Below are 22249 nucleotides of genomic sequence, written 5' to 3' on the forward strand. Positions count from 1 at the left end.
CTGCCTCCTCAAATCTGCTTTTTATGATTCCAGTGTTTTTGAATTTCATTTATTGCACCTTTCACTCTGAGATCTAATTTGCTATGTATGCTTTCAAATTCTTCTTTGTGCTCCTCCAATGTCTTCTTAATATCCTTAATCTCTTTAACCATCTCATTGAATTTATTAAGGAGATTTGTTTGAACTTCTATGATTAGTTGTCTCAACTCTTTTTGCTATTTGGAACATTATCTTGTTCCTTTAACTGGACCATATCTTCCTGTTCCATGGTGTGGATTATAATTTTTTGTTGTTGTCTTGGCATCTGGAGTAGTAGAGTATTTATTCTGGGTGTAGTTTTTCTCTTTAGGTTATGGCTTCCTGCCCTATCTCCTTTGCTGGTTGTGCAGTAGGAGTCAAGGATGCAGTTGGTGCTCTAAGCTGTGGATGCTTAAGCTGCCCTCATTACCCAGGGACCTATGAAGCTTCTCTCAACTTTCTCCTTTGGCAGGGGTAGGGACAGAATCACAACTGTGTGGAGTATTTCAAGTCATGCAGGCCTAGACTGTAGCTGCCCAGAGAGACTGATGAAGCTTCATGCCTCTTTCACCCCTGCCTGGGCAGGGATGTAGCTGCAGGCGTGGGCAGCAATCTATGCATTGCAGGTCCAAGATGACCACAGTTGTCCTGGTATACTTCCAATTATCCAGTCCATGTCAGCTAAAGGTTCCTGCAGTTACCTGGATAGGCTATTGGCTGATTGTTTTTCCCCCTGGAGAATAGATGAGATTTTTCTAGTTCTTTTGATGTTATGTTGTATAGTTTGCGATGATATCTTGGTTGCATATGCTTATTATATAGTTAGATACTTCTGAAAGATTGTTTTGGCGAGTTGGTGCCTTGCTATTCCATATGAATTTGAGGATCAACTTTTTCCATTCCTAAAAAAAGATTGTGGAGATTTTGTTAGGTATTGCATTTATTTATTTTTTCTTCATTTTTTTGTCTTTATTTTTAATGTTACATAAAAAAATATGAGGTCCTCATATACCCTCCAACCCCCTTACCCCACTTCTCCCCCCCATAACAACAACCTCCTCCATCATCATGAGACATTCATTGCACTTGGTGAATACATCTCTGAACACCGCTGCACCTCATGGTCAGTGGTCCACATCATAGCCCACATGCCCCCACAATCCACCCAGTGGGCCATGGGAGGACATACATTGTCTGGTAACTGTCCCTGCAGCACCACCCAGGACAACTCCAACCCCTGAAAATGCCCCCACATCACATCTCTTCCTCCCACTCCCTACCCCCAGCAGCCACCATGGCCACTTTCTCCACACCAATGCCACATTTTTTTCAATTACTAATCACAATAGTTCATGAATAGAATATCAGTAAGTCCACTCTAATCCATACTCTATTCCTCCATCCTGTTTACCTTGGAATGGTTGTGTCCACTCCACATCTATACGAAGAGGGGGCTTAGATTCCACATGGATGCTGGATGCAATTCTGCTTTCAGTTGTAGGCACTCTTGGCTCCCTTGTGTGGTGGTTGACCTTCTTCACCTCCATGTTAGCTGAGTGGGGTAAGTCCAATAAATCAGAGTGTAGGAGTTGCAAGTCTGTTGAGGCTCAGGGCCTGGCTATCCCATGGACAGTCCAGAGATTCAGGTCCCCTGGGTATACACTAAACCCCAGCACCAACTACAGTTCTGGTAAAAGTAACAGGAGAGGCTTGTGGACAAAGATCAGATCTGAGTCCAGCTCCATCACACAGAAACACAAACTCCAAAGTAGGGCCAACTGACATGGCACTGAACTCCATCTGCTGTGACCATAGAACGTGTTGGTCCCTGTAGCCCTCAGAAGAACCAATACCTGGGGTTGCATCTACTTTATCTGTCTCTGGGACTCTGCTGAGGTGTGCATAAGGGCTACCCCTCTGATGACCTCCCGGCTCTTTTTGGAGACTCATAGCCATATAAACTTATGTGTCCTTTCCATTTCCCCCTTTTATTCAGGTCAAAAAGCATTTTTAACCCCTGATATTATATGTAGACTGAGATATTCTGCTGGTCCGAGTTGACCCTTTTATTTAAGGTCATTTTCTAGTTACCTCATCAGCTGGTCCTTGGTAGTAATCCCTTGGTGGAAGAAGTTATCTTGCCGGTTTGCATACAGGGCAACACTTACTGCAATGATGGAAGGCAAAACATCAAAAATAAAGCTTTTGCATTTTTAAATTTTAGATACCCCAATTTATTTTTACCTTAATTTTTCTAAATTAATATGTATTCTATATCTAACCTTTAAACTCATTGCTATATTCCATTTTACTATTAATGGAACCTGGCAATATATTGGTCTTCATTTTTGAAGAAGCTTTGGATCACAGAGAGGTTAACAATGGCAGGGGACGAATACTGGGGTGGGATGGTATTGACCAGGGACACATGGTTGGCAGGGAGTTCTCCAGGGCATTTATCCAGGGTACATAAGAATGTTTGGATATTTTCATAGTGGTTACAATTAAAAACAACAACTGAGGGAATACTGAGTTCCTAGTCAGGGGAGCTCTATCACAGTCCCTAAAGGAACAGCAACAATCCCCCAAGTGCAACAGCAAAGACCAAAAAAGAAGGAAGGTCCAACGATGAGCCCTTGATACAAATGACTATGCTTGTGAGCCTGTGCACCTGAAATAAGAACAAGGCCTCGAGCTGCAGGGTGCCTAAGAGTTACTTCCTGAGAGCCTCCATGTTGCTCAAATGTGGCCAGTCTCGAAGCCAAACTCAGCATGTAAATGTACTGCCTTCCCCCCATTTTGGGTATTGCATTTAATTTGTAGATCACTTCAGATAGTACTGATATTGTAACAATATTAAAGCAGAAACAAGGACACAGTATCTTGCCATTTATTTAGATCATCTTTAATTAATTAATTAAAATTAATTAGGTCATAATTTAGGTCACATTTAATTAAGTGCTATGTATTTTTCAGTGTATAGATCATTCGTCTATTTAAATTCATTATCAGGTATTTTATTCTTTTAGAGGCTATAGTGAATAGAATGTTTTAAAAGATATTTTTTATTTTTTCAAATGTACTTAGGTTACAGAAAATGTTACACAAAAAATATAAGGGATTTCCAAATGCTCCATTCCACACAACTCCCACCCTTCCCCACATTAACAACTTTCATTAATATGGTACATTCATTGCAATTGATGAACATATTTGGAGCATTGCCATGAAGCATGGATTATAGTTTACATTCTTTCTACTCGCTCTCATTCAATTCGTTAGGATATATAGTGGCCTGTATCTGTTTTTGCAGTGTCAGTAGAGACAATTCCATGTTCCAAAAATGCCCCCATATTATACCTCTTTTACCCTTTCTCTGCCTTCAGCACTTCCAGCAGCCACTGTCTCCACATCAATGATATAATTTCTTCCATTACTGGAACACCAGTAAGTCTATAGTAGAATATTAGTAAGTCCACTCTCATCCATATTTTATTCCCCAATCCTGAGGATTCTGGGATGGGGATACCTACTCCACCTCTAATTGAGAGGAGGATTCAATCCCATATGGCTGATGGATGGGACTCTCTTGCTTGCCATTGTAGACTCAGTTCCTTGGTATGGTGGTTGCCCATCCCCACCTCCTTGTTAGTTATCCTGGGTCACACCAGTGAACTGCAGAGTAGGTGTTGCAGCTACTGGAATTGATGTTTAATGCCCATTTCAGAGTGTTCTTTCCTGGTATAGAAAACTGATTTTTTTAGTGTTTATCTTATACCCTGCAACTTTTCTGAATTTATTTCCTCTAGTAGATTTCTTGTGGATTTTTTGGGATTTTCAATATGAACGATCGTATCATCTGAGAATAGTGGTAGTTTTTGATTTCTGATTTGAATGCCTTTCTCTTTTTTTGCCTAATAACCCTCGCTAGAACTTCCAGTTTAATTTTGAATAGAAGTGGTAACTGTGGACATCCTTGTCTTGTTCCTGACCTCAGGCTTCATTCTTTCATTGCAAGCTTTCATTGTTTCTCACACTGACTATGATGTTAGCTGTGAGTTTTTTGTATTTACTTGTTGTGGTTGTTTACCTTCCATTCCTATTTTTCTGAGCAATTTTATTATGAACTCATGGTAGATTTCATCAGAAGACTTCTCTGTGCTATTGAAGTGATCATAGATTGTTCCCTCCATTGTTTTAATGTGGTGTTACTATAGTGAGTGATTTTCTTAGGTTGGCCCACTACTGCATTCTGGGGATAAGTCACCCTTGGCCATGGAGTATAATCCTTATAATATATGTAGTTTGATTTGATTTGCCAGTGTTTTGTTGGGAGTTTTTGCTTCTACATTCATATGGAAGTTGTTCTTTGTTTTCTTTTGATGTGTCTATCTGGTTTGGGTATCAGAAAATAGTAGCCTTATGGAATGAGTTGGGAAGAATTCCTACCTCTTCAGTTTTTTGGAAGAGTTTGGGAAGGATTGGTGTTAATTCTTGTTTGAACGTTTGGTACAATTCTCCCTGAAGCCATCTGGACTTTGACCTTTCCTCGATGGGAGGTTTTTGATTATTTATTCAATCTCTTTGCTTTTATAGGCCTGTTAAGATCTTTTATATCTTCTTGAGTCAGAGCAGGTTATTTTTATGTTTTAGGAATTTGTTCATGTCTTCTGAATTATCTAGTTTATTGACATATGCATGTTCATAGTATTCTCTTATAACCCTTTTATTTCTGCCAGATGAGTGTTAATGTTCCCACTTTCATTCCTTAAATAGTTATTTGCATCTTCTCTCATTTCTCTTTGTTTGTCTGGATAAAGGCTTGTCAATTTTATTAATCTTTTTAAAGAACAAAATTTTGGTTTCATTGATCTCAGTTGTTTTTCTGTGCTTTATCTCCCTTGTCTCCTTTCTAATCTTTGTTATTTCCTTCTTCCTACTAATGTTAGGTTTAGTTTTCTCTTCTTTCCTCAAGATATGAAGTTTGGTAATTGATTAAATATCATTCTTCCTTAATGTAAGAATTTATAGTTATAAGTTTCACAATGAGTAGTGCCTTGCTCCTGCCCATAGTTTTTTGGACATTTTAAAAAAATTTTTTCTCTGAATTTTCTGGTTTTCTTTGTAGGTGGATTTCAGAAAATTATCCCATTGGCTATTTTAAAATGGGTCATATAGTTTTGACTTAATTGTACAATTCCAGTTTCTGTTATTTTTATATAAATCCGTTGGGGTAGGAAAGGATTTTGTGTGATTTCTATCTTTTAATTTTTATTGTCTTGTGCCCTAACAGATAGATGGTCTAGCCTGGAAAATGATCCATGGACACTTTAGAAGAATGTGTAATCTGTATATGTTAGGTGCAGTTTGTTTATAGTATTGTTCACATCCTCAGTTTCCATTCTGAAACTGTCCTGATGATTGACTCATTCTTTTTTTTTAAAGATTTATTTCTCTCCCATTCCCCTCCATTGTCTGTTCTCTGTGTCCATTAGTTATGTGTTCTTTTTGTGTCTACTTGTATTCTTCTAAGGTGGCACCAGGAATCCATGTCTCTTTTGGTTGCATCATCTTGCTGCATCAGGTCTCCCTTGTGTGTAGTAGCACTCCTGGGTGGGCTGTGTTTTACATGTGGGGTGGCTCTCCTTGAGGGGTGCACTCCTTGTGCATGGGGCACTGCTACACGAGGGACACCCCTGTGTGGCATGTCACTCCTTGCCCATGGCAGCACTGTGCATGGGCCAGCTCACAACATGGGCCTGGAGGCCCTGGTTATGGAACCCTGGAACTCCTATATGGTAGGCAGATGCTCTATCAGTTAAGGCACATCCGCTTCCCTGATTGATTCTTGAAACTGGTGTTTTGAAGTCTCCAACTATTATTGTATAACTATTTCTTCTTTTAGTTTTGCCAATGTAGTTTCATGTATTTTGTGGCTCTCTGCATATGTGTTGCTTGTTGCTATACCTTCTGGTGGATTGACCGTTTTCTTAATATATAGTATCCTCCATTTTCTTTTGTTGTAATTTTGGACTACAAGACTATTTTATTCAATAGTAGTTTAGCCACCCCTGCTCTCTTCTAGTTACTCTTAATATGTAATATTTTTTTCTTCTCAAAACTTTCAAACTATTTGTTTCTTTGGATCTAAAATGAGTGTCTTTAAAATAACATAGGTGTTTGAAGTATTTTTTTTAATATATATTTTTACTTATTTCTCTCTCCCCACCCCCTAGTTGTCTACTCTCTATGTTCATTCACTGTGTGTTCTCCTGTGTCTGCTTCTATTCTTGTCAGTGATACTGGGAATCTGTGTCTCTTTTGTTGTTGCTGCATCATCTTGATGCATCAGCTCTTGGTGTGTGCAGTGCCACTCCTGGGCAGGCTGGACTTTCTTTCGTGCTGGGTGGCTCTCCTTACAGGGTGCACTTCTTGCACATGGGGCTCCCCTACACAGGGGACACCCCCGTGTAGCACGGCACTCCTTGTGTGCATCAGCACTGCACGTGGGCCAGTTCCACATGGGTCAAGGAGGTCCTGGGTTTGAACCATGGACCTCCCATGTGGCAGGCAGATTCTCTATCCATTGAGCCAAGTCCACTTCTCTGAAGTATTTTTAAAATACATTCTGCCAATATGTGTATTTTGATTGGTGAATTTAATCTATTTCTTTATTTTTTATTTTTAAAAAGATACTTAGATTACATAAATGATGTATAAAAAACATAGGGGATTTGTGTATGCCCCATTCCCTATACCTCCTAAATTTTCCAACATTAACATCCTTCATCAGTGTGGTCCATTTGTTACAATTGATGAACACATTTTGGACCATTGCCTCTAATCATGGATTATAGTTTACATTGTAATTTATATTCTCTCCCACACAATTTTATAGTTATGGGAAGATACATAATGGCCTGTATCTGTCATTGTAATGTCATTCAGGGCAATTCCCAAGTCCCAAGAATGCCCCCAAATTACATCTGTTTTTCCCTCTCCTTTCCCTCAGAACCTCTAATGGCAACTGCCTTCACATCAATGATATAAATCTTCCATTGCTAGAATCACAATAAGTCTATAGTAGATACCAGTAAGTCTACTTTAGTCTATAATTCATTCACCCAGTGCTGAGGATTCTGGGATGGTGATGCCCATTCCACATCTAATTGAGAGGGGCTTTGCTCCCATAGAGCAAGAAGCATGAGAATATCTTGCTTACAGTTGTAGACTCTTTATGTTTCTTGGGATGGTTGTTGTGCCATCAACCCATCATTATTTTGCCATCATTTCCTAGTTAGGTGTACTGGGTGAGTCCAATGAACTGTTGAGATTCAAAGCCCAGCTGGGACATGGACAGTCCAAAGATTTAAGTCTCTAATGTACACCTTAAAATCTATTTATTTTGAAGCAAGTACTTTGAAAAGCAGGATTTATTTAGGCATTTTAAAGTCATTTCTTATACATCTTGTACTTTTTCCCCCTTATTTCTGCCATTCCTGCCTTCTTTTGTATATAATTGATCTTTTGTAGTGAAACAGTTTTTTTCCCATTCTTATTTCTTTTTCTGTATATTTTTTAGATGTTTTATTTGTAGAGTTATGTTGGAGTTTATATTTAATGTCACAAATTGATAATAATCCTCTTTGAATTGATTTGAACTTACTTTCAGTTTCAAGAGTAATAAACTAAAGGGAAGCAGATTTGGCCCAATGGTTAGGGCATCTGCCTACCATATGGGAGGTCCAACGTTCAAATCCAGGGCCTCCTGACCTGTGTGATGAGCTGGCCTGCACACAGTGCTGATGCACACAAGGAGTGCTGTGCCATGCAGGGGTGTCTGCTGCATAGGGGAGCCCCATGGGCAAGGAGCACATCCTGAAAGGAGAGCTGCCCAGCATGAAAAAAGTGCATCCTGCCCAGGAATGTTGCCACACACACGGAGAGCTGACATAGCAAGATGATACAACAAAAAGAGACACAGATTCCAGGTGCCACTGACAAGAATACAAGCAAACACAGAACACACAGTGAGTGGACACAAAAAGACAACTGGGGGAGACAGTGAAGGGGAGAGAAATAAATTTAAAAAAAAATAAAAGAAGAGAAACTAAAAGTTAATTATTAGATATAATACTTTTAAACAAAATTAATTCAGAAATGAATTACATTTTAAGACATATAACTGAAAACACCTTTAAAACTAAATGATCCTGAAAATATATGCACATTTAAGGGTTATGACTAGATTTTGGCAAGATGATGGCAGTTGTTCCATTTTAGAAAAAGAACTTAATATTGGGTTAAAAGACAATAATCAGATGCAGAATGAAAAGGACTGGTACAATAGAGACAGTGAGAACAAAAGCCTATATTTAAGAGTGAGAGAAATATGGAACCAGGAAATACCCAGAATTAAGCTGCCATGTCTTTGAGCATTTCACAGAAACTACAGGAGAGACAGCTCTGTGAGGTTTGAAAAACTGTTCAGAATCATAATACTGCCTACAAATTCAAGGGAAAAAATCATATAAAATGACCAATAGAAAAAATATGTCAATTGACATACAAAGGTAATAAAGGGCAAAAAAAGAATAAATGCAGAGTAACAGCATACAGTGAAATGAAAAATCTTCATTTCGGTGCCCTTTATGGTGTAGTTTTTCAAAAAACAAGGTGTTAGGCATTAAGAAAATGAAGCAAGATATGAAGAGACATCAGATAATAAAAAATGAAGGGACAAATGTGAAAAGAATATGGAGAAAAAAAGGAAAAAATCACTTCAAAATGTAATGCAAGCTAGAAGAAATACAATGAATGATAATGCCTTATAAGAAATAGAAGTTGATGAGAGAAAAAATTATTCAAGAGAAAATAAAATTTTTTTTAAAGATTTGAGAAAAAGTGTCAAAAGTTAATGATAGGTACAGAAGAGCCAATACGTGAATAACTGGAGTGCATGAAAAGACAAAACCAAAGCAGAGACCTGAAATAAATTTAAAGGTATCATTTTTGTCTATAAATAGAAGGAATGCTTTGAGCGCTGCATGAGAATGAGTTTGACAATATATAGTCTAATAGAATTGATGGGCTTTACAGAAAAAGAAAAAATCATTTGTGCATTTAGCACAATAGATAGAAAATTAGATACTCATCAAGGTTTTTGAAGACAATACATTGTCAGAAGAAAATGGAGCCATTAATTTTATACCCAATAAAATTGATTTGCAAGTATAAAAGACAAGAAGTCCATGTTATACAATTAGACCCTGGCTGATATTGTTCCCACATTCCCTTCCAGCTGAGTGTACAGAGTTCAGTAAAGGTAGTGTTAAGACAGACATTGGCCTGAGGACAGATGCTAAGTATTACATTTACACTTGTTCCACTATGACTAAATAGGGTTGTAAGAGAGAGGGAGTGTCTTTGGTGAAAGCTACTAGGGAGACAGACATAGGATAATTCAGGAAGTTCTAACGCTCTTTAGGGTGCTTGATAAATATTAAGCAAACTTGTAGGAGATAAATATTGTTTAATATAATAATACCTAACATTAAAAGTAAAGTCTCTTTCTAAATCTCACTTTATATCTGTCAAACTAAAAACCAGACTTTCACTAAATCAGCTGATTAAAGAATGGGTATAAGGGGTTGAGTACTGAGGTGTCTCCATTTCAGGGAATTATGCCTTCTTTCAGTCTGCAAACACCATCTCCTCATGCGTGGTCTTCGTAGCTGTTGATACTAGGATCTGGAACACAAACAAAAGTTCCAGAATCTGGAAAGGCACAGAGATTAATGGAAGAGGAAGTTGTACACAGTGACCCTACTTGCCTTCTTGCCCAAATTAAGGAGCCATTGGATGGATGGCTAAACAACTTGGGCACTTTTATGGAAAGTATGTCTGTCTCCTGGGTAGAAGTTGTTAGGACATCCTTTACCTCCTGTGCCTATTTTTACCAGCTAGTTCGTAGCTCCACTTGTATGTTCATATAAAATGTTAATTGCAGTTACCTAGTGTTCCCCTCCATTTTGCTGAATTTCCTGAAATGCCAAAAAGAAAGCTAGAAAAGCAGTGGATTCCATATGCACTTGTTTCCCTTCCCCTTCTTCTAACCCACTCCACATTTCCTCTTCTTTCTCTTTATCTCTTTTTTCTTCCCAAATCTCTTTTCTTGAACCAGTACAGAATAATTTCTGGAACCAGACTTGTTCTGGAACAGTGTTGACAGCTGGGGGAGGGAGGGAAGAAAACATTTATGCATGTCTGAGTGACCCAGTGCAGGAAAACCGTATGGCCTGAGGAAAGTTCACAGGGAGGGGGGTGGTAGAGTTTGGGGGACAGGGCTGGCCCATCTCACTGGAGCTGTGTGTTCTGAGAGGAGCAGGGAGCTCTGGGCCTTGTGGTCCAGAGACTCTGTGGTGGAACTTGTTCATTCCAGAAGACCAGGTCAGCAGGAGTGTGAGAGCCAGTGTGTGGAACAAGCCAGGCAGTAGCCCCTTCACACAAGTCCTCCAGAAAGCCTGCCAGGCCTTGGGAAGTATTGAGGGGCAGCTGGACAGCAATCCCTCTCAAATGAGAGCAAGTTCAGGTTTTATTCCTAATCCTTGGATTTGGGTTCTGGGGGCAGAGTGGAGGCTAGAAGTGTGTTCAAGGATGTGCATCCCACTGCCCCTCTCCAGGACCCACACTCACACCCCCTACCCTGCCCCCACATTCATAAGCATACCACTGAGACTTGCACATAGACAGTCCCCAGTCCCTGCACACAGAGTCCATGCCACCTGATGGGAACACTGATGCTTATAAGAACTAGTTCTTTACCTGGAAACTCTCTTTAATCATACCCCAATCCTCATTTCTTCCAGGATATGGAAACAGAATGACTCTTCGGACAAAGCCAGGAAGAATGCTCTGATTTTCTTATGCAGATATTTCCTCAAGAGTGAATGCTTCCAGAATATGTGCTGTTTTTGCTTCCGCTCAGCATCATTCCCAATTACAGAAATGAAAACTCCATATTGGATCATGCTGTGTAGTGTTTGCTCAGGTACTTTGTTCCCTTGGTGCTTTAGAAGAGCAGATGGGAAATGGTGGTCAAGTCAAAGGCCCCATAAGCAAGTGGAGGGACATCTGTGGCAGAGCACAAGCTTTGCTTGAACATAAATCTCTCAAGCCCATTTTGCTTTGTGATTACAAAATTCTTAATCAGTGGAGGAAAAAAGTTGCTGAGGTAAAGATGCCTACCATGGAGTTTATAATCTGCTGCCTTTGGTGGATGCCCTTTTAAAGAAGGGGTCAGTTTGAAGAGGACCCCACTTGACACTTTTCTCTACTTGGAAATTGTGTATATCAAATATATTATACATAATTAGATTTCCTTATCTGAAGTCAGTGGAAAGAAAAAGAAACAAAAAAGGTAATATTTATATCTTAGACAAAGAATAGTGACTTCACCTCAGCATTAGATGGGCCACCTCATCTTCTTGGTCTTTGGGAAGCTCCACTATCATTTATTCCTTGGGGAGGTCAGAGGTCACAGAGTATCTGTGAGCACATTGGTGTTTAACATGAATTACTCAAGGAGTATTCTGGCCTTAGGCAGGAGGGTAGAGTGGAGTTTGTGGATTAACAAGTACAGTATGAGCTGCTGCTGGGCCATCCTTCTTACTGTAAGAAGAATAGCAAAGACAATAGAAGAAAAGAATTGTAGTTAATGGCAACCTAAAGTAACTTGTAATAATCAGCCTACAAATAGTTCTAAAATTCAATGATAGATTCCCATGGTGCCTCCCATTTGTTCTGTATCTCACCAAAATTTCCAAAATTGGCAGTGTCTTCTTGACATCTTCCAGATAATTTCAACCTCCGTGGAGTCACAAATGCTGACCCTGCCAATACCATATGTTCTATAGGAATTTCCCTAATGAATAATGACTTTGAATATCTTTTCATGTACTTATTGGTATTTGATATATCCTCTGGAGAATTATCTGTTCAAGTCCTTTGCCCATTTTTAATTGGGTTGTTTTTCTTTTTGTTGTTGAGTTGTAGGTTTTCTTTTATACATACTGGCTATTTAAACCCATACTGGAAATAAGATTTGCATCTATTTCTGTAGGTTCTTTTCACTTTCTTGATAACATCCTTTGACTGACAAAACTTTTGACTTCTGATGAAGTTCACTTCTGTTTTTTGTCATTCTTGCACATAGAATTCTGTACCTCAGTTTTCCCACCTGAGGAGGATAGTAAATCAACCATGACATTTGTCTATGAATGACTTAATGTATGTAAAGTGTGTAGTTTAGATGCTCAGGAAGTTTAAAGGTCCAATGTCTTGCCCGAGATCTCACAACTTAATATGACTCAGAGCTGGATTCACATCTGGGAGTGGAAACTCCAAGGTCAGTGCCCTATCCATGAAATGCAGCTGCTTTGCCAATAAATGACCACTTAATTTTAATCCTTGCTTAAATTTAAGTGTTTGTCAGAAATGGTATAGAGGGTTGTGAGCCGGTGCCCTTATGGGCAAAACTGATGATAAGGTGGAAGGGTGTAGCTGTGCAATGGATGGGCATGACGGTGGTGCAGTGAGGCTATTGGGATGGGTGGTGCTGGCCTGTGAGGGGGTAGGGTGGAGGTGGGTTTCACAGTGCATGGAACTGGGGTGAGGGTTGGGGGAGGGAACAGATGAGCTCTGGGGATTAGTTGTGTAGTGAATGGGTGTGACAGTGGTGCAGTGATGCTGTTGGGTTGGGTGGTGCTGGTTTGTGAGGGGTTGGAGAGGAGAGGGTGGGTTGGACTGTACATGGAACTGGGGGGAGAGTTGGGGGAGGGAGCAGGTGAACATGGGATTTGTGGGTATGAGGTTGAAATGACAACATTGAGAATATTATTTTGGCAAATATGGAAGGGAGAGTTATTGGTTTAGGTTGTTGGATGTACAGAGCATGCAGGACAGGGCCCACCTGAGGCAGGCTTCTAGGGCGTGTGTGAGTGTTCATCCCATCATAGTATGTGTTATCAGAGGGTGGAGACCCACATAATGAGAGGGAAGTTGTGGTCTCCTGGGGAGTCAGTCCTGCTGTGTTCTCAGAGTGGCAGGAGTCTCTTGAGATCATAGGCAGTGCCTTAAATGGGAGGACAGGCCAGTGTATGGAGCCCTCAGTGTTGTTTTAAGTAACTATGAATCTCATTCTTTAAGGAGTGAAGCATGATGCTTGCCCAGGTCCCAAGGGGAGGTGAGAGAGAAATAATATAGGTAGAACATAGGGCATTTTTGGGGTGATGGAATTGTTCCACATGGTCTTACAGTGATGGATACAGGCCTTGTTAAATGTCATCAAAATTTATAAAACTGTAGGGTCCAAATTATAAGCCATAATGTAAATCTTTGACCATGGTTAGCAGCAATGCTTCAATATTTGTACCTCAGTTGTAACAAATGTACCATCCACATGTAAAATGTTATTGATAGGGGAAACAGGTAAAGGGGGAGGATATTGGGTATATGGGAATACCCTATATTCTCCACATGGCTTTTCTAGAACCTAAAGACTCTCTGAAGATACAATGAAGAAAATAAGACACAAGGGAATAACACAGTACATACAAGACAACAGATCTTATAGTGATGGAAGGCATAATGAAAAGGTTTTTAAATTTTTTTTCGATTTTTAAAAATTTTTTATTTTTGTTATTTTTTAAACTATCATTTCATTTTCTTATTAATTGTGTTTGGTTATTTCATTGGCTTCATTTTTTGAAGAAATGTTGGATCTAAGAAAGGTTCCAACTGTGGCAGGGGAGGATCATTGGTGTGGGGTGTCGATGATGGGGGATTCATGGGAAGAGGTTCACCTGGGGCATGTATGTGAGGCATGAGGTCAGATGTTCATGGGGCATTGTCACAGTGGGTGAAGAATCACACAATAACCAAGAGAACATTAAATGTCCAGTTCTGCCACATTCCCTAATGGGACAGCAAGAATCCCCTGAGTATAGGGGCAGTGACTAGTAAAAGAGGATGGGCCATTGATGGACCCTTGATATTGATGACTGTACTTATGAACCTTTACTTCTGAAATTGAAACCGAGCTTAGTGTTATAGGCTGCCTAAAAGTTACCTCCTGAGAGCCTCCTCGTTGCTCAAGTGTGGCATCTCTCTAAGCCAAACTCAATATATAAATGCACTATCTTCCCCCTGGCATGGGACATAATGCCCAGGGATGAGGCTCTTTTACACCAAGGGATTACTACTAAGCACCAAGTAGCAGTGCACCTGGAAAAAGACATTGACCAAAAGGGGGAAAGAGTAAAGAAAATGAGTTTATATGGTTAAGAGACTTCAAAGTGAGTGGGGAGATCATTCTAGAGGTTACATTTATGTTCTAGGGATCTGATTGACTGCCACAGTAAATATTTGCCTCAAATAGCTGGGTTCCTGAGAGCTCTGGAGACATCCAGACACTATAGGCTGGGTTGACATCTGAGGAGTTTGGCACCCCACCATTGGGTCCTACTTTGGAATTTATGCTCCCCAGTGTGACAGAGTTGGACTCAGTTGTGCTTTCCAAACACATGGCTCTTCTGCCAATTGTATTTGAACCTATAGTTAGTAATAGAATTGATAGGTTTATGTTCAAGAGACTTATAGTTTTGGGCTTTCTATGTGCCAGTTGGGCTCTGAAACTCAAAGAGATTTGCAACACCTACTCTCCTGTTCATTGGACTCACCAAGGACATCTGACAAGGAGATGAGAATGAACAACCATTCCAAAGAACAGGCAAAGTCTGCAACTACAAGAAGATAGTCCCATCTGCCTGCCCCTTGGGATCTAAGCCTCCTCTCAGTTAGAGACAGACTGGGCATCACCATTCCAGAATCCTTGCAATTGGGGAATGAATGATGGACTACAGTAGGCTTACTGTAATTCTGTTACAGACTTATTGTGATTCTAGTAATGGGAGAACTTTTATCATTGATGAGGAAGCAGTGGCCACCAGAGGTTCTGAGGGGAGGGAGAGGGAAAAATGGGTGTAATAAAGGGCGTTTTCAGGACACTGGAATTGTGCTCAGTGATGTTGCAGTGTCAGGTACAGGCCTTTATATGTCTTGTCATAATTTATAAAATTGTATGGGAGAGAATTTAAACTATAATGTAAACTATAATCCCCACTTAGTGGCAGTGCTCCAATATGTGGTCATCAATTGTAACAAATGTACCACACTAATGAGAGATGTTGTTAATGTGGGCAAGTGTGGGAAGGGAAGGGAGTGGGGCATTTGGGAATTGGGAAAGAGAAAGGTTTTCCTGAGCCCTTTAACCTTCCCAGTGCCTTGGGCCTTCTCTTTGCCAGAGCTCTGAGTGAGGGGCTAGGTGTGGCAGATTAAAATAGTCATCTAGGCTGTGGAATTAAAAATCAGTTTGTCCTGTGGTTCCCCAATTTAAACCTTTTGATAGCCTTAAAATAAGGGTGGTTAATAATCCTATTAATGAATTTCAGGAAGCAAATGAAAAGTCCTTGAAAGCTATGGAAGATCTTTTCTAAATTATGATTGAAACAAATTAAACAATTGTAATATATTCCAGAACCTAGCATTCAGTATGCTTTTAAGATTATTCAGTTTTAGAATTTTATTAAACAAGAGAAGTTTTTAAAACTTTTGTAAAAGAAGGAAAAAGAACAGTCCTGGAACAAACTATAATGATTTCAATTTTATTTAACTTAGATGTAATCTCCCTACATTTATAGAATGCCAGTTAAATAAATATTATATTTATTAGGTCTTTAAGACAATGAAATTCTAAATTCATGTTTAATGGAATTAAGTTAAACAGAGGAAATGTAGATTTGCCCTCTTTTCAATGAATAAAGCAAGCTTCATTGGCTGCTAATTGTAATTTTTAAAAAAAGATTTATTTATTCCCCCACCTTTTTGTTTTTGCTCTCACATGTGCTTCCTGTGTCTTTTCATTAAGAGGCTCCAGGAACTGATCCCAGAACCTCTGATGTGGGAGAGAGGCATTCACTTTCACAAGCCGCCTCATCTCTCCAGTCTGCTGCATCTCTCAGTGTCTCTCCTCTGTGTCTCACTTTGTTGTGTCACCTTGCTGCACCAGCTGTGTGCAGCATGGGCTGTCAGCTCTCCATGTCAATGGACTTTCAGCTCTACAGTGCTCAGGCCAGTTTGTCTTTACCAGGAGGCCCTGGGAATTGAAGCTGGGGCCTCCTATATGGTAGATGGGAGCCTGGTCACTTGAGCTACATATGCCTCCCTAATTGTAATTTAATAAGCTTATTTTAATGTGAAGTATCCAGTCCATGTGGTTATGGTAAATTTATGGAGTTTGGAAAAGCATCTTCTAAACTGAAGTATTTAAGTGACTAATTCCAGGAAACCATTATTAATTAGAAAATGTACATTGATAGTAGTAATGAAGGGTAACTTCATAGCAGGGAAACCTATCAGAGGCCACCTCAATCTGCATGTTAAAGTGGTGGTATGGAAAGATAATCTTGATTGCTTTGGGAACCCTTAGTTTTCATAAAATACTGGAGAAAGTAGTTTCTCCTATACTGCTAAAGTAAAATACCTGTTCATTTACATAACTTGGCAAAAGTAATATCATTTAATATGTTACATATTACATTGGAAGTATTTAGAAAGTATATAAAGATTAACAATATAGAAGTCTATCTCTTTTAACCTCTATTGTGCATCCAGATCTGGCTGAAATACCCTGCATGTTGCCTGTCCATTTGAGTTGTTGGCCAAGTTGACCACGGACCTCTACAAAATAAAGGTATCTGTCAGATCTCTGGTTATGCTCCTGAAGTGGATGAAGAGTACATTGCAGCTTCAGGCTCCTGCAGCAGTCAGCAATGGATTGATAATGGCCAGATGGACAATGGACATTGCCTCCATAGTGGCTCTGTTTCATAGTGTCAAAGGGCACTGTGCACCAGGCATGTGAAACATTGGAGCCTTCCCTTCCTAGTCTCTCTCTAGGATCAACTGTACTGCAGCATGCTGGCTGTGTGAAGGACTTACCATGTGGAGCAACAATGATCAGAGTACTGTGAGTAGAACTTAAACACAATTGGCATTATGGCCTGCTCCCATGGGGAGATAACATGTATGGTATTGCAAACCTGGAGCTTAGATATATCAACTACAGCTCAAAGAGGAATCTGTACATTGATTCATGCATTGATAAGTATTAAGTACTTACCTACATACTGATGAATATGATATCTCTTCAATTCTAGATCATATGCAGAAGGCTTTTGAGCATGTTAAAAATCTTAAACTTAATTCATTTTATAAGTAGGTAAGGAATGTAGCTGTAAGATAAAGGAATGGCTCTCTTAAGTACCATCTTTATTTTCTTTGCCATGTGCTTGTCTTGCTGCCTATACTGTCTCTGTGAGTTTCTGTCTAGGGCAGTCCTTCTTCACACCTCTCCTAGCTGTCCTAAGCATAACCACTGCTGTAGGAATTGGGATTGAAGTTCATACCAAAACCTAGCAGGTCTACTACAGTCTCTCTCAGCATAAAAGAATTCAAGGAAGAATGCTGTTTCCATCAACTTTGGGAGGAAGCAGCCTCTGAAGGTACCTGTCCTTTCTCACTCTTGTGGTCTAGTATGTCATGACTGCACCCTTTTTTGGGTCTTTTTGCCACCATCTTCTTTATCTCTTTTTTGGGACCATGGATTTTCAAAATTCGATTAAGTTTATTTCTTATGAATCAATGCCTTATTAATCATGTGGGGATTTCATCCAGTTCCAACTAGGATGTGGACCCGTTTTTCCTCAAACACAATAGAATAGTGAGAGAGGTTCATGCCCTGTCAGGCAGGGACTACTGCCCTAACCAGCAGGAAGCAACTACAGAAGAATGACCTTGGCCCTTCAGCACCCCATTAAGAATAATGGCATGAACTCTCTGAGGGGGAGTTGAGACAGTTGAGTACAGGGAAGTGAAGAGATGAGCCACAACATGGCCAACAGACTATGTGGCCATGAGACCCTACTGAGTCCTTGACCTTGACTTTCAGGTTCCAGTTGGGACTCTACCCTGGGCTAAGGGGAGGCACTGCATATTCCAAAGAGTACTCAGCTTTGGCCCCCATTATTGGTGGGATAACCAATAGCAGCTTGGGCCCCTCCCACTAGCATTAGTAAGGGGAGGAAAAATTAATAGCTTTGAAGGTGACCCACAAGCCAGAACTCATTTTCTCTGCCTAGAGGAGCTGACACCAGTATTGGTGCTTATTTCCATCCTCTCCAGTTCTCAGCAAGTTCTCTTTTTTTTCCCATTTCTAAATAAAATCTTTTTCCTGGCCTAACTAAAAAAGAAAGAAAGAAAGAAAAAAGAGAGATTCCACAGTAGATGTTACAGCTCTGAATAGGGTTTAGTGACTTCCACAAATGACAGTCCACGTAGCAGCAGAATGTCCCCAGGGCACAGGAAGCCTGGATGTGCAATTCTGAAATCCCGGAATGTTATCCCATTAGTAGGAGACCAACATTTTCATGGTTTGAATCCACACAATTCCTAGTAATGTACATGTTTTCAAGATGCTCAGTAAGAGAATCAAGGTGTCTTGTGGCTGGCAGGATTTTTATGTGTAGATGGAAAAATTTAAAATATCAGTAAACAAAATTACATCTGTTCTTTCTTGCTAGACGTTATTTCTAAAATAAAGAGTTTAAATACAGTATGCGCAAAAGTTACTGATGAGTTTTTGGACCATGTGATATACATAAGTTATTTTGGCAGATCTTTTATATGCCTGATAATAGGAAAACCAATTGTTGGAAAAATTGTAGGTCCTATTAAAATGACTCTGAACCTATATGATTGGGAATCTATAGCACTAGAAATAAAAGTTTTAAAAAAATCTAAAAATAACTGCCACCACTAAAACCAAATTAAAAGACTAAATAAAAAAACTGAAATTCAAATGCCTCATATGAATGATAAGAGTCATTGGAAAGGCAGCACTAAAATACAATGAGAAATTAAAATTTAATTGTAAGAGTAAAATACTCAAATATAAGCTTAAGTTCAGAAAAAAAATGTATTTGAAGACATGTAATTGAAAACACCTTTAAAGATAATTGATTCTGAAAATATATACACATTTAAAGGTAGCACCTAGACAAGATGGCAGTTGTTCCCTTCCAAAATAAGAGTTTAAATAAGGGGCAATAATAATCAGATGGAGAAAGAAACTAGAGAAGGACAGGTGCAGTGGAGAAAAGGAGTATGAAGACCCATACTTAAGAGAATATGAGACTTCCGGCAAGATGGTGGCTGAGTGAGCTTGCCTTGCCATCTCTCCTGGGAAGAGGCAGCTGGGCACCACTGGAGGTTCTCCGGGACCAGGCTTTTTCAGGATTTTTTCAGGGCAGGAAGTGTCTGGACATCGATTTGGTGGGAAGGTAACGGAAAGGACTGGTCTATAAGATATAAATTGGGACTTTTCAGGAGGGGGAGGCAAGATGGCGGCTGAGTGAACTTCCCGGTTACTAGCTCCTGGGGGGAATCGGTTGGGAGGCGTCGGAGACTCTTTGGGACTGGCTGTTTCGGGATTTTTCCTGGTCCGGAGGTGTCTGGACATCGATTTGGAGGGAAGGTAACAGAGAGGATCCATCTGTGAAATATACACGGAGATCCCAGCTACGTGTGGAGGATTCCCTCCTTGGGTAGGCGGAGCCGAGGCAGCTAGCACCGCGCGGAGCCCCGGCGGGCGGCGGCCAGGGTAGCCAATTCCAGCCGAGCCTGGCTGAGCCGCGGCGGGCGGGGGGGCGGAGCCCGGCTGAGCTCGGCCGAGCCCAGCCGTGCCATGCCGGGCGGCGAGCGGGAGAGCCGCGCCGCGAGCGGGAGAGCCGAGCCGCGCTGCGCCGCGCCGCAAGCGGGAGAGCCGAGCCGCGCTGCGCCGCGCCGGGCGGTGGGCGGGAAAGCCGAGCCCGGCCGAGCCCAGCCGAGCCCAGCCGAGCCGCGGCGGGTGGCGGGCGGGGGACCGGAGCCCAGCTGAGCCCAGCCGAGCCTGGCGGTGGGGTTTCTGTTCTTTGTTTTTTTTTTATTTTTTATTTTTTGTTGTTGTTGTTGTTCTTGTTGTTTTTTTTTTTTTTTAATCCTCTCTTTCTTGTCCCCAATATTCTTCTTATACTATTTTACCTTAACAATACAATAGGTCCTACAGGAAATACCTCACATTTGCTGGGTTTCCTCACCCTCCACTGCCGCATTGCTCTGTGAATAGATTTAGCCTATCTACACTATCCCCTTTCCCCTACAACTTGATATCCTCCACCATCTGCTATCTCTCCTATATTCCATCTCCCTTTCTTTGATCCACAAAGTGTCTAACTCTTAATTTCTAATACCTTTGTTTAGTTTTCCATCTGGTATTCGTCCCTGAAACTATTACCTTTCTTTTCTCTTTCCCTCTCTCATGAAAACAATAGCCTCTTAGTACGTACCACATTCCTCCCATATTCAGTCGTCTACCTCATTATAGGTACTTTCCTACTACTATAACTCTACACAATTTACATGATCTAACCTCCATCCTCCCAGAACTCATATTGTTGCTTTGTAAACATATATCACCAATACTACTTCACACTTTTTCCTTCCTTACACAATTGACTTTCCCCAGCACTAATACTTTCCTTTAAAGTGAGCTTAACTAGCAATAAGAAATTGGAATAAGAAGAACAAAGTGACAAAGAGAAGATATAACACTTACGCAAAAACAACAGCTAATTAATCTCCAAGACTAGACAAAGAAGCTAAGGAACTGATTAAACCCGTCAAGAAAAAATGTTGACAAGACAGCAACAAAAATCTACAAACCAAACCAGTAATCAGGAAAACATGGCTGAATCCAATCAACAAACTGAAAATCAGGAAGGGGGGCAGGACTTCGCACAAGCAATGAACGATCTCAGAACATTTATCACCGACAAATTTGATGAAGTAATGAAAGAGGTTAACAGCGTGAAGACAACACTCGGAGGGGAAATTGCAGACATGCGCAAAAAAATAACAGATATGATGGAAATGAACACCACAATTCAAGAAATCAAAAATACACTTGCAGCAAATATCAGCAGACTAGAAGAGGCAGAGCAGAGAATTAGTGATGTGGAAGACAGTGCATTGGAAATCAAACAGATAGTAGAAGTGGTCAATAAAAAGGTAGAAAAAATCCAGATAGGACTTAGGGACCTGAATGATAACGCAAAACGCTCAAACATACGTATTATAGGCATTCCAGAAGGAGAAGAGAAGGGAAAGGGGTCAGAAGGAGTGTTGCAGGAAATAATGAATGAAAACTTCCCAAATCTACTGAAAGAGACAGATGTACATATCCAAGAAGCACAGCGCACTCCACTGGTCATAAACCCCAACAGGCCCACCCCAAGACATATACTTGTCAAATTATCCAATGCTCAAGACAAAGAAAAAATTCTAAAAGCAGCAAGAGAAAAGAAAACCATCACATACAAGGGAAACTCCATAAGATTAAGTGCTGATTTCTCATCTGAAACGATGGAGGCAAGAAGGCAGTGGTATGATATAGTCAAGGTACTAAAGGAAAAAAATTTCCAACCAAGAATACTCTATCCAGCTAAACTAGCATTCAAAAATGATGGAGAGTTCAAAATATTCACAGATAAACAGAAACTGAAAGAGTATATCAACAAGAAACCTCCCCTTCAAGAAATTCTTAAGGGAATTCTGCAGGAAGAAAGGAAAAAACAGGACAGTCAGAGATGGAGGAGAGTGTAAAAGCAACAAGAAAGACAAAAATAGAAGGGGAAAATAAAATAATACAAACAAAATATAACAAACACAAATCCAACCAAAATATGGCTACCATAAATAACTCTCTAAACGTAATAACACTGAATGTCAATGGATTAAACTCACCTATCAAAAGATTCAGACTGGGACACTGGATAAGGAAATATGACCCATCTATATGCTGCCTACAAGAGACACATCTTAGACCCAGAGACTCATGGAGGTTGAAAGTGAATGGCTGGAAAACAATCATACAAGCAAACAACAACCAAAAAAAGGCAGGAGTAGCTATATTAATATCAGACAAAATAGACTTTAAATGCGAAACAATTGTGAGAGACAAAGAAGGATACTATATTTTAGTGAAAGGGACAATTTGTCAAGAAGATCGAACAATCAT

At 40.2% G+C, this 22249-nt stretch overlaps 1 long non-coding RNA gene across 1 annotated transcript in view; it reads left to right on the forward strand.

Moving 5' to 3' along the window:
• Nucleotides 1-16920, forward strand: part of LOC139437727 (uncharacterized) — a 46058-nt gene extending 29138 nt beyond the window's left edge. Inside the window, exons 2-3 of the long non-coding RNA XR_011647600.1 lie at nt 10887-11068; nt 16750-16920. This is a non-coding gene — a long non-coding RNA (uncharacterized lncRNA). The remainder of the gene's footprint in view (nt 1-10886; nt 11069-16749) is intronic.
• Nucleotides 16921-22249: the final 5329 nt, after the last annotated feature.

This window comes from Dasypus novemcinctus, chromosome 27 (assembly GCF_030445035.2).
Source record: "Dasypus novemcinctus isolate mDasNov1 chromosome 27, mDasNov1.1.hap2, whole genome shotgun sequence".
Lineage (NCBI taxonomy): Eukaryota > Metazoa > Chordata > Mammalia > Cingulata > Dasypodidae > Dasypus > Dasypus novemcinctus.